Source organism: Carlito syrichta, unplaced genomic scaffold, assembly GCF_000164805.1.
Source record: "Carlito syrichta isolate Samal-C Ts95f unplaced genomic scaffold, Tarsius_syrichta-2.0.1 Scaffold123581, whole genome shotgun sequence".
Classification (NCBI taxonomy): domain Eukaryota; kingdom Metazoa; phylum Chordata; class Mammalia; order Primates; family Tarsiidae; genus Carlito; species Carlito syrichta.
Window position 1 is genome coordinate 800 of NW_007067677.1, and position 8,762 is coordinate 9,561.

Below are 8,762 nucleotides of genomic sequence, written 5' to 3' on the forward strand. Positions count from 1 at the left end.
AGTCCAGTTTCTAACAGGCCACAGACCAGTATCTGTCCCCAGCTGGGGGTTGGGGAATGGGGATGGCCTCAGCCTATGACAAAGCGCCTTATTCCTGTCAAGGGTGCTGCCTTTTCTCCCGGACCTCAGTTCTGGATACTGTCAGCATAATCCCTGAGAATGTGTCTGTTTTTTTCTGCTTTCCCAAGGATTTCTTCACCTCAGTAGACACTACTGGCCCCTCCTTTGGAGCTGGATTCCATGTCCCACAGCCTGCTGACTGTCTTGCATACCTTTTCCAGGCATCTGATAAAGACCATACCTGAACACATTTGAATGAAGCTTGAGATTGCTCTGGTGAGGCAGCAGAAGGGCCGCCTGTGCTGTGTCTATGGCTGTGGGCTTCAATACTCACTTTACTGTAACGAAAAGAAAGATAACAAGCAGAAGGGAAACTGGAACTTATTCATTCATAATAAGAGTGATTAAAAGTAAACTGCCATTTATTATGGGCATGACGTTGAGCTAAATCCTCTACAGACGTTATTTATTTAATTCTCACAGCAACACTCTAAGACTATTTTTAATATCCTTATTTACCGATGAGAAAACTAAGACAAGTCAGAGATTATCCAAATAGTAAGTGTAGAGCTGGAATTTGTGTCTGGGTTTGTCTGACTCCTGAGCTAGTGACCATTATGCTTGACCCTTCTTCTTTCTCTACTAAACTAGAGAGACCTCTCCACTGCTGAAGGACTTCAGAGAAATAATTGTGTTATTCTAAATAAGCAAAGTTAAGGGACCATGCAGAGTTGCCTGTCTTTCATGCCCTGGTTAGGACTTTGTTAAAACATATAAATGGAGTTAATTACATCATACCAGTGTGGAAAGTAATAACATAAGGGCTTCCAATGAAGCAATCTCAGCAGTGTAATTAGGTGGAAGAGGGACCTTTCTGTCTTTTGACACTTGCTTTTTGTAGATCAATGAGGGGAACCTGCCTTTGGAAGACTGCCAATTTTAGAATATTTTCCTATTATTTAAAAAAAAGAAAATAAAATTTTAGATTTGTATCCATCCTTGAGATTAGATAATGAATCAAAATTCTATGGGAAAAATAAAAGTAAGCATTTAAATTCTGTATTTTAATCATATAAAGAAACAAGTACAATAAGAGGAGACAACACAGGGAGACTGAGGAAAAAGACAGATTTTTATGGCCTTTCCTGCTTCCAAGCTTTTTCTTAACCCATCCCCCTCTCCCAAAAGGATCTGTCTTACACCCCCCAACAGACTTTGATAACATAATGTTGCCATCTTGTGGCCTTGTACAATATTTATACTTACACAGTGTTGCAGACATGCTGTTTTTGCAACTATTGGCATAAACAGTGTATAATCTCATTTCACACAGAAAGATTCAGATTGATCCATAGCCCCTGCTAGGAGGATGTCCTTTCTATACCTGGCTGGGTAGTAAAGGACTTTGTCAAGAGCCTCAGGGTGTAAGAAAGGAGCCTTCTAGTCTGTATCTTGTGCTTGGACCTCCAGAATGAAACTTTTGCCCACAGATACACTCTTAATTATTATATTTGGAAAAGTAATATTTGAAAAGTCATATGTTCTGTACCAGTGATTCATAAAACAAACACAAATTGATTTCCAACCCTCTTGCTCTAAAGCCTGAAACTGGGCGTTAGCAACCTCTCCCACTGCCAGTGTCTCTTCTTTTATTTAGAGGGAAATTTTGGGAAACTCTGCCATTTGCCAACTAGTAGGATCTGCCTGGCCTGTGCATCACCAGAATCCCAGATGTTCGTTTGGGTGATACCTCTAATTCTTCAGAACATTCAAGAGTACCATCTTACTGGGTCTCCTATCTACCATCTGCAGTCAGTAGTCTGGAAATTATTTTCCCATTAAAACCTTTTTCTGATTATGTAAGTTATGTCTTGCTAAAGCAAATGAAAAGGGAGATCAGGCTTGAAAAATCCCTAAGCAGACAAAGCTAGGTCTTGAAAATAACCTTAATCTTACTTATGTTGGAAATGTGAAGGAAACTTAAACCTTGGGCTATTTTTTGTAAATGCTTATATTACAGAAAAACAGAACTTAAGCTCAACCAGTCAGAAGCAGCCAACTAACTTATAATTTCATAGTTAGGGAATTTCCAGTGAGATAAATCAATTAGGCAACTTTACACCTGTAACCAATACTTTTTTTTTTTTTTTTTGCATGACTTCTGCATTTACTCTATAAATGTGTGTCTCTTCAATGGAGCTCTCAAACCACTTCTGTTTTGGAGCTGCCTGATTGTGAGTCACTATTTGTTCAAATAAAACTACTTGAAATTCTATTGTGACTCTCTCTCTATATATATTTTAGCAGGATTTATTGAGAGGACAGAAAGTTTCAGTGTATTTTTTATCCTTCTGCACAACAGAACATTTGGAAAGTTCATGCAAGTATAAAGAATATGAAATACCAGTATGCTATCATAGATCTCATATTGTTAACATTTTATATTTGGGGCTCATTAGTTTTCCTACACATATGTTTGTATATGTGTACACATACATCATGTACATATTCACATATCTGTGTGTAAACTTATATAAGTACATACATGCTACATTGTAACGATGTACTTTATAAATGAGATCACCGCAACTGAGAGGTCAAATGACTTGTTCAACTATACCTTACATTACCGGTTGATCATTTGATTCTAGACATCCTCTCTCTAGATGTCTGTCCTAATTGACCTTTCTGTCTCTTGCATGCTCTCTGTAGAGATAATCAACCTTCTTCAGCCTGGGAGATAACAGGTTTTGTGGTGATCGTGGCGTAGCCTGAGGCCTGAACCCTTGCCAGCAGGGACATGCCCTTTCCCTCCATAAGAGGAGATGAGGCTTAAAGGAACAAATAGATTTGGCAGAGAAGGTCAGGGACAGGTTGATCCTACCAACATCACATGGCATCAAGAGAATGGCGAGGGCCACAGGCAGAGGGCTTTGTGAGTTTAAGGTCATAACTCTGTGGAGGAGGTTCGAGGCAGAGTTGACGGGAGAGAAGTCATACCTGCCACTGAGGCCCCTGGGTTTATGGTTCCATCCTACATCCAGAGTGCCCAGAAGGAAATCATCTCTTCTCCAGGCTGTCCTCAGATTGTCCTTTTCATAGTCAACTCTTTGACACTGCTCTTCCCCTCTCCCTTTCTGCTTCTCTTTTAGCCTGTGGATTTTCAGCTGTAATGTGTTATTTCAGTAAACATTCCGAGGGGAATAACTTCCTTCTGCCTCAGGGAATCCGGTGGCACACAAAGAGATTGGACCCCCTTCTGGAGGAGGAAGATGGTCTCAGGCTGCCCTGGGAGGGAGACAGGATGTCCAAAAGTCATTTAACTGCCACCTGTGCATTTCTGGGACACATCATGACTTTGAGCCAATTTTGTTGAATATGTTTGTTCTTTTGTTTAGAAAATATGAGGAATTGCAGTCTTGGCGCTTTTGCTTCTATCTATTAAGTATCTGCATTCAAGATGCTGAGGGTGGAGTGTGAACATGACAGGCACCATCCACTCAGGGAGCATACTATCTCATTGAAAGACTAGAAAAGAAACAGATAAATTATTATGAATATACAAGCATAAATAAATGCAGACCAATAAATGCCAGGAACGGAATTAGCAGAATCAAGCAAAGGAGATGATAGGATGGTCTGTAGGACTTTCAGGCTGAAAATGGAAAAACCAGAGCCAACCATTCAAAATCCAAGAACAAGTCTGTTCCAGGGAGCAGGATGCTCAGGCACAAACAGCTTGGCTCGTTTGAGGAACTGAATGAAGGCCAGTGAGGCAATAAAGGAATGAGCTTGGAAAGAGAGCCAAGAACCTTCTTAAATCAAACTGAGTTAACACTCAAGTGTCTGTGATCATGGAAGCCCTTGGAAAGTCTGGAAAATGAAAATGCCCACAAAGTGGAGACCTCAGGACAATCGGTGAAGCCAATGCTTGATTATCTTTGTGTTTGGTCTCTCTTCAAAGCAGAGCTACTCACAGTCAGAAGACAGCAATCTTAACTTCCTCCTCTAGAGAGGCAGCTGCAAAGCTGTAAAAACTCTCCAAGGAGAAGAGGGGGAAAAGAAGCAAAAGCCTGCTTGACCCTTTCTTGGATAACAGAATTTACTTGGAAATGCAGGGACATGTACATGTCTGTCACCCAGGCGAGACCTTGGGTGAGACTTGACCTTGACCCAGAGCTCTGATTGATCACGGCCTGGACCAACCCTGCCTTGCTTTTCTGCTTTGTAGTCCTGTACTCCTCAGCAGACAGCAGTTTGGGAAACTGTCTCACCCCTCCAGGGAAGGTGAGAGAAGAGAGGAATCTTTGTCAGAGCCTCATGGAGGTGGTGAGCTAACTTGATAGAGACTTGATTTGCCCAAGGAACTTCCTCTGGAGCCAGAAGGAGACAAACAGCAGCTAGCAAAGATTTAAGCCAAGGAAATGAATCATTTTGACAGGCAGATTTCTGGACCTGGCCTTCCAAAGGGTGAATGCATTTGGCTTCAGAGAGTGAAGCACTTTATAAACAAATGGTACTGTAAAATCCAACCAAATTTGGCCTGAAAAAGCCTCCATACTCACACATTTGAGTTCTTATGTATGGAATGCAACTGAATTTAATACGAAAACAACGGAAAATCTAACTTAGGAGTATGCTTCCTTAACAATATCTGAGTCTCAGCCAATCACAGCAGCCGTAGTTCAACCAATCACAGGTGGCCAGCATTTCAAATTTTGTTTAAATAAGACAACTGCCCAACTGTAACCAATACAGCTGTTTCTATACTCATTTTCAGTTTCTGTACATTCCTCTCATTTTTCTATCCATAAATGTCATCTAACCATGCAGCAGCCCCACAGTCTCTCTGAATCTGTTCTGGTTCTGGTGGCTGACTGATTTGTGAATTTTTTTTTTCTTAGCTAAGCTCTGTTAAATGTGTCTAAAGCTTTTTCTTTTAATAATGTTAAAGACAAACTGATGGTTTTTAGTGGTGAGTCAACTAACCAGACTTGAAGGTCATCCACTGCTTTTCTTATGAGCCCACATCTGCAACCCTCTGCCCCAGGCTTTCTTAAATGAACCTACAATGTGAGTGAAATCAGTATATTCACCAAGTAAAAGAGCTCCAAGATAAGTCCCCTGGACAATTCCCCTTTCAACCAGATAGCTGCCTTTAAGGCCCTTGCTTATTGATATTTTCTGGTGTCCACTGGACACCCAAGTCTTTTTTGGTCATTGAGTAAGCAGGTAGTGAAAGGTGATCCAGAACAGAACATGGGAGACCTGGGTTCTCAGCCTGGCCCTGGCAGTAATGAACTGTGTGACCTGGGACAAGTGACTAAGCCTCTCTGGGCTTCTATTTTGTTTTCTCAGCTGTAAAATAGAAGAGTTAGGAGTGTCTTTTCCAAGGCAGCAGTCGTTCTCAAACTTGAGTGTGCATCAGAATCCCCTGGAGAGCTTGTTGAATCACAGATTTGCCAGGTGTTGCCCCCCACTTTAGTTTCTGGTTCAGTAGGGAAAGTATTTAAATGGTCCAAGTACCCATTGACAGGAGAGGCTGAGCTTTCCACCCTGGCCATCACAGCTGCAGCACTGTCCTGCCTTGACTTCTTGATTCTGAGCTCCTTCTATCACCCCACCCTTCCTCCCACCAATCTCTTCACCTTTCTTAGCTTCCACAATCTGTTCTTCTTACCTCCTTTGCTCCTACAACTGTATGTTAGGCACTCCCCTTCTGCTCACAATCCTGCCCTGTCTCAGTGTAGGCCAGTTTCCTGTTCCGGCTTATTCAGACTGCAGTGGTCTCTGCCTGGATGGCCTTACTGACGGTGGGTCATGATATAAACTTTGCCTTGCTAGTGAGCCCTGGATTACCTGCCTTTGATTCACCTGCTTTGAGAGTTACTTTTGATGAATTCCTCTCTGCTCTCCTGGTTTGTCAGTAGAGTCGTTGTCCCCGGGTAGTCTCTTCACCCTTCCAGCTAATGGCAGTTCTCATATCTGCAGAGCCAAACTGTGCTTGAAGGAAACAAGCTCATTTTGTTATTTGGTTTAAGAAAAAACAATTAGGAAATCACTCTTCTTAGGACAGTCACTAAGATTGCTTGGGTTCAGATCTCAGCTCTACCTCTAACCAACCCCGAGACGTTAAACAAATTACTTGATCTCTCTGTGCCTCACAATCATCTGTAAAATGGGTGTCTATTGTCTACATCAGAGGGTACGTCTGTGCAGTAAGATGAGTTGATATATGTAAAAACACTTAGAAAATAGTAGCATAAATAAAACTGTTTACCATCATTATTATTGATATTAAGTACACAAATAATACAGTACAGGGTTAACAGTAATAACGTTGCTACTATTTGTCCATTGGAAAATCTGCAGCCCTGCTTTGCTTTATTCTGATAACAAATAATGACTGGCGGATCATATTGCTCTTTTGGTTATAACAGCATTTCTTTAGGTTCAAATTTTAAAATGTATGATCTGAGTTTGATGAAAATGTGGTTGCAAGGTTAGTCACATTTCATATTCCTAACAAGAGAAACATTGTAGCCAGAGGAGTGTTTTTTATCTCAAATTGTAAAGGAAAGTTTTATTGAATCCAGGATGAGGGAGAAGTCTTGACGCACTGCCATCAGAATAAAAAATCTTCACACACTGATTCTGCTGCTTGTTTATATAAAGAAATGACAGACTCAGATCCCTGTTAGAAGAGACCACAGCATCGGTATTAGCCCTTTGGAGGTTCTGAAGACTATTGAAGGAAGGCCAGTCTAATTTATGTAAGATGTTAAATGGAGCTGCTGAGTTTCACTCTCGGCAAAGGCTTCTCCTTGAAAACAAATAAAAGAAGAAGCAGGTGGTGAAGGAAGAGGCTGTGGAATAGACCCAGGAAAGCTAAGCTAAATCCAGCTCCTCCAGGTGCAGGATTGAAATATTTACTCTGGCACTGGCAGGAAAGGCTCCGGGTAAGCGTTTGCTTTGCCACCTCAGTACTATCTTCTGGCCACTTTGCAGTCACTACCGGAATTGAAGCCTGTAAAACCAACTCTTAGGAATTTTGCAGGTGGTAATACTGATTTAGGCAAAAGGAACCTCCCATGGTAGGAGGCCATGAAGCCTTTTCTTCAGCCACGTTGGAGCTATAGAGAAGGGAATAGGCAAGTTTCCCTCTCATAATTTGTCCTGTCTTCTCATCTGAACATTGATTCCAGTGGATTGACTAGGTATGGAGGGTTTTGTTGTTGTTTATATTTCATTCATTTGACTTAAAAGATTATTATAGCATAAGTGCACCATATTAAAATGTTCACAAACTGAACACACACATGTACTAACTGACACTCAGACCACGGGACAGAACATGACCTGCCCTGCAGAAGAATTACCCATTCTTCTTTATCCTAGTTGTCCCTCTTCCCACAGCAACCCCTGTCCTGACTTCTAACGGAATAGATCAGTTTTGCCTTTTTGGTACTTCATATAAGTGGAATAATTCAGTATGTGCTCTTTCGTGGCTGACTTTTCCCCCTTACATTGCATTGGTGAGATTCATCTATAACATTGGATTTCATTTGTTGTATAAAATCCCATTGTTTGAATGTTTAAGAGATGGGACCTCGCTTTGTCACCCAGGCGGAGTACAGTGGTTCTGTCATAGCTCACTGCAGCCTTGAACTCCTAAGCTCAAGTGATCCTCTCATCTCAGCCTCCTGATTTGGTGGGACCAGAGGTGTTCACCACATGCCCGGCTAGTTTTCTTCCTTCCCTCTCTCCCTCCTTCCCTCCCTCCCTCCTTCTTTTCTTCCTTCTTTCCTTCCTTCCAAGGTCTCACTATGTTTCTCAGGTTGGTCTTGAATTCCTGGTCTCAAGCAATCCTCCCACCTTGGCCTCCCAAAGTGCTGAACATGAGCCGCTGTGTGAACATTTCACTATTTATTTCCTCATTCTACTATTGGTGGACATTAGGTAGTATCCATTTGGGCTGTATGAGTATTATTGCTGTCAGTGTTTTGGTACATGTATTTTAGTAAACATGTGTACACATTTTTTAGGATACACACACACATACACTCACACACTTATGCACACAACCCTAGGAGTGGTGTTGCTGGGTCAGATAGGATGCATATGTTCAGCTTTAGTGAAAACTGCCAGTTTTGCAAAGCGTTTGTGTCAACTTATACTCTCACCAGCAGTATATGAGGGTTCCAATTGCTCTCCATTCAATGTTTACATTCTTTGATTCTAGGACCAGATTGCACATGAAATACACATACATATCAGGGAACATGCAAACTCATTTCAAATAGGTGACTTAACATTACTTTCAAAGTAGAGCTAATGCTGTCACTGCTCACCTCAGCTGCTCTCTGTCTGACTGATGAAATTTATTTCATTATTCCTCCTGAAGCCAGCAAATTTTTACTGATACAAACACAGATCAAATTCTTGGTTCTGGTTTTTGTGTGGTCATCAGGAATACCATTCAGCATCTATTGTTGATGGTTACCATCAAATAATTGAATCTCTATGACCTATTTATGGTTGAACTTGGAATGAACTTGGCATGCTTATTCCTGAATCCAGAAAAAAAAATTCTTAGTGGAGTTGGAAAATAACGCCACTTTTTAGAATTGGCAATCATTTTTTGGGGGGAGGTAGTTGTGGAGGACATGAAAGTTAAGATTCCATTAAAAACTTAATATGTT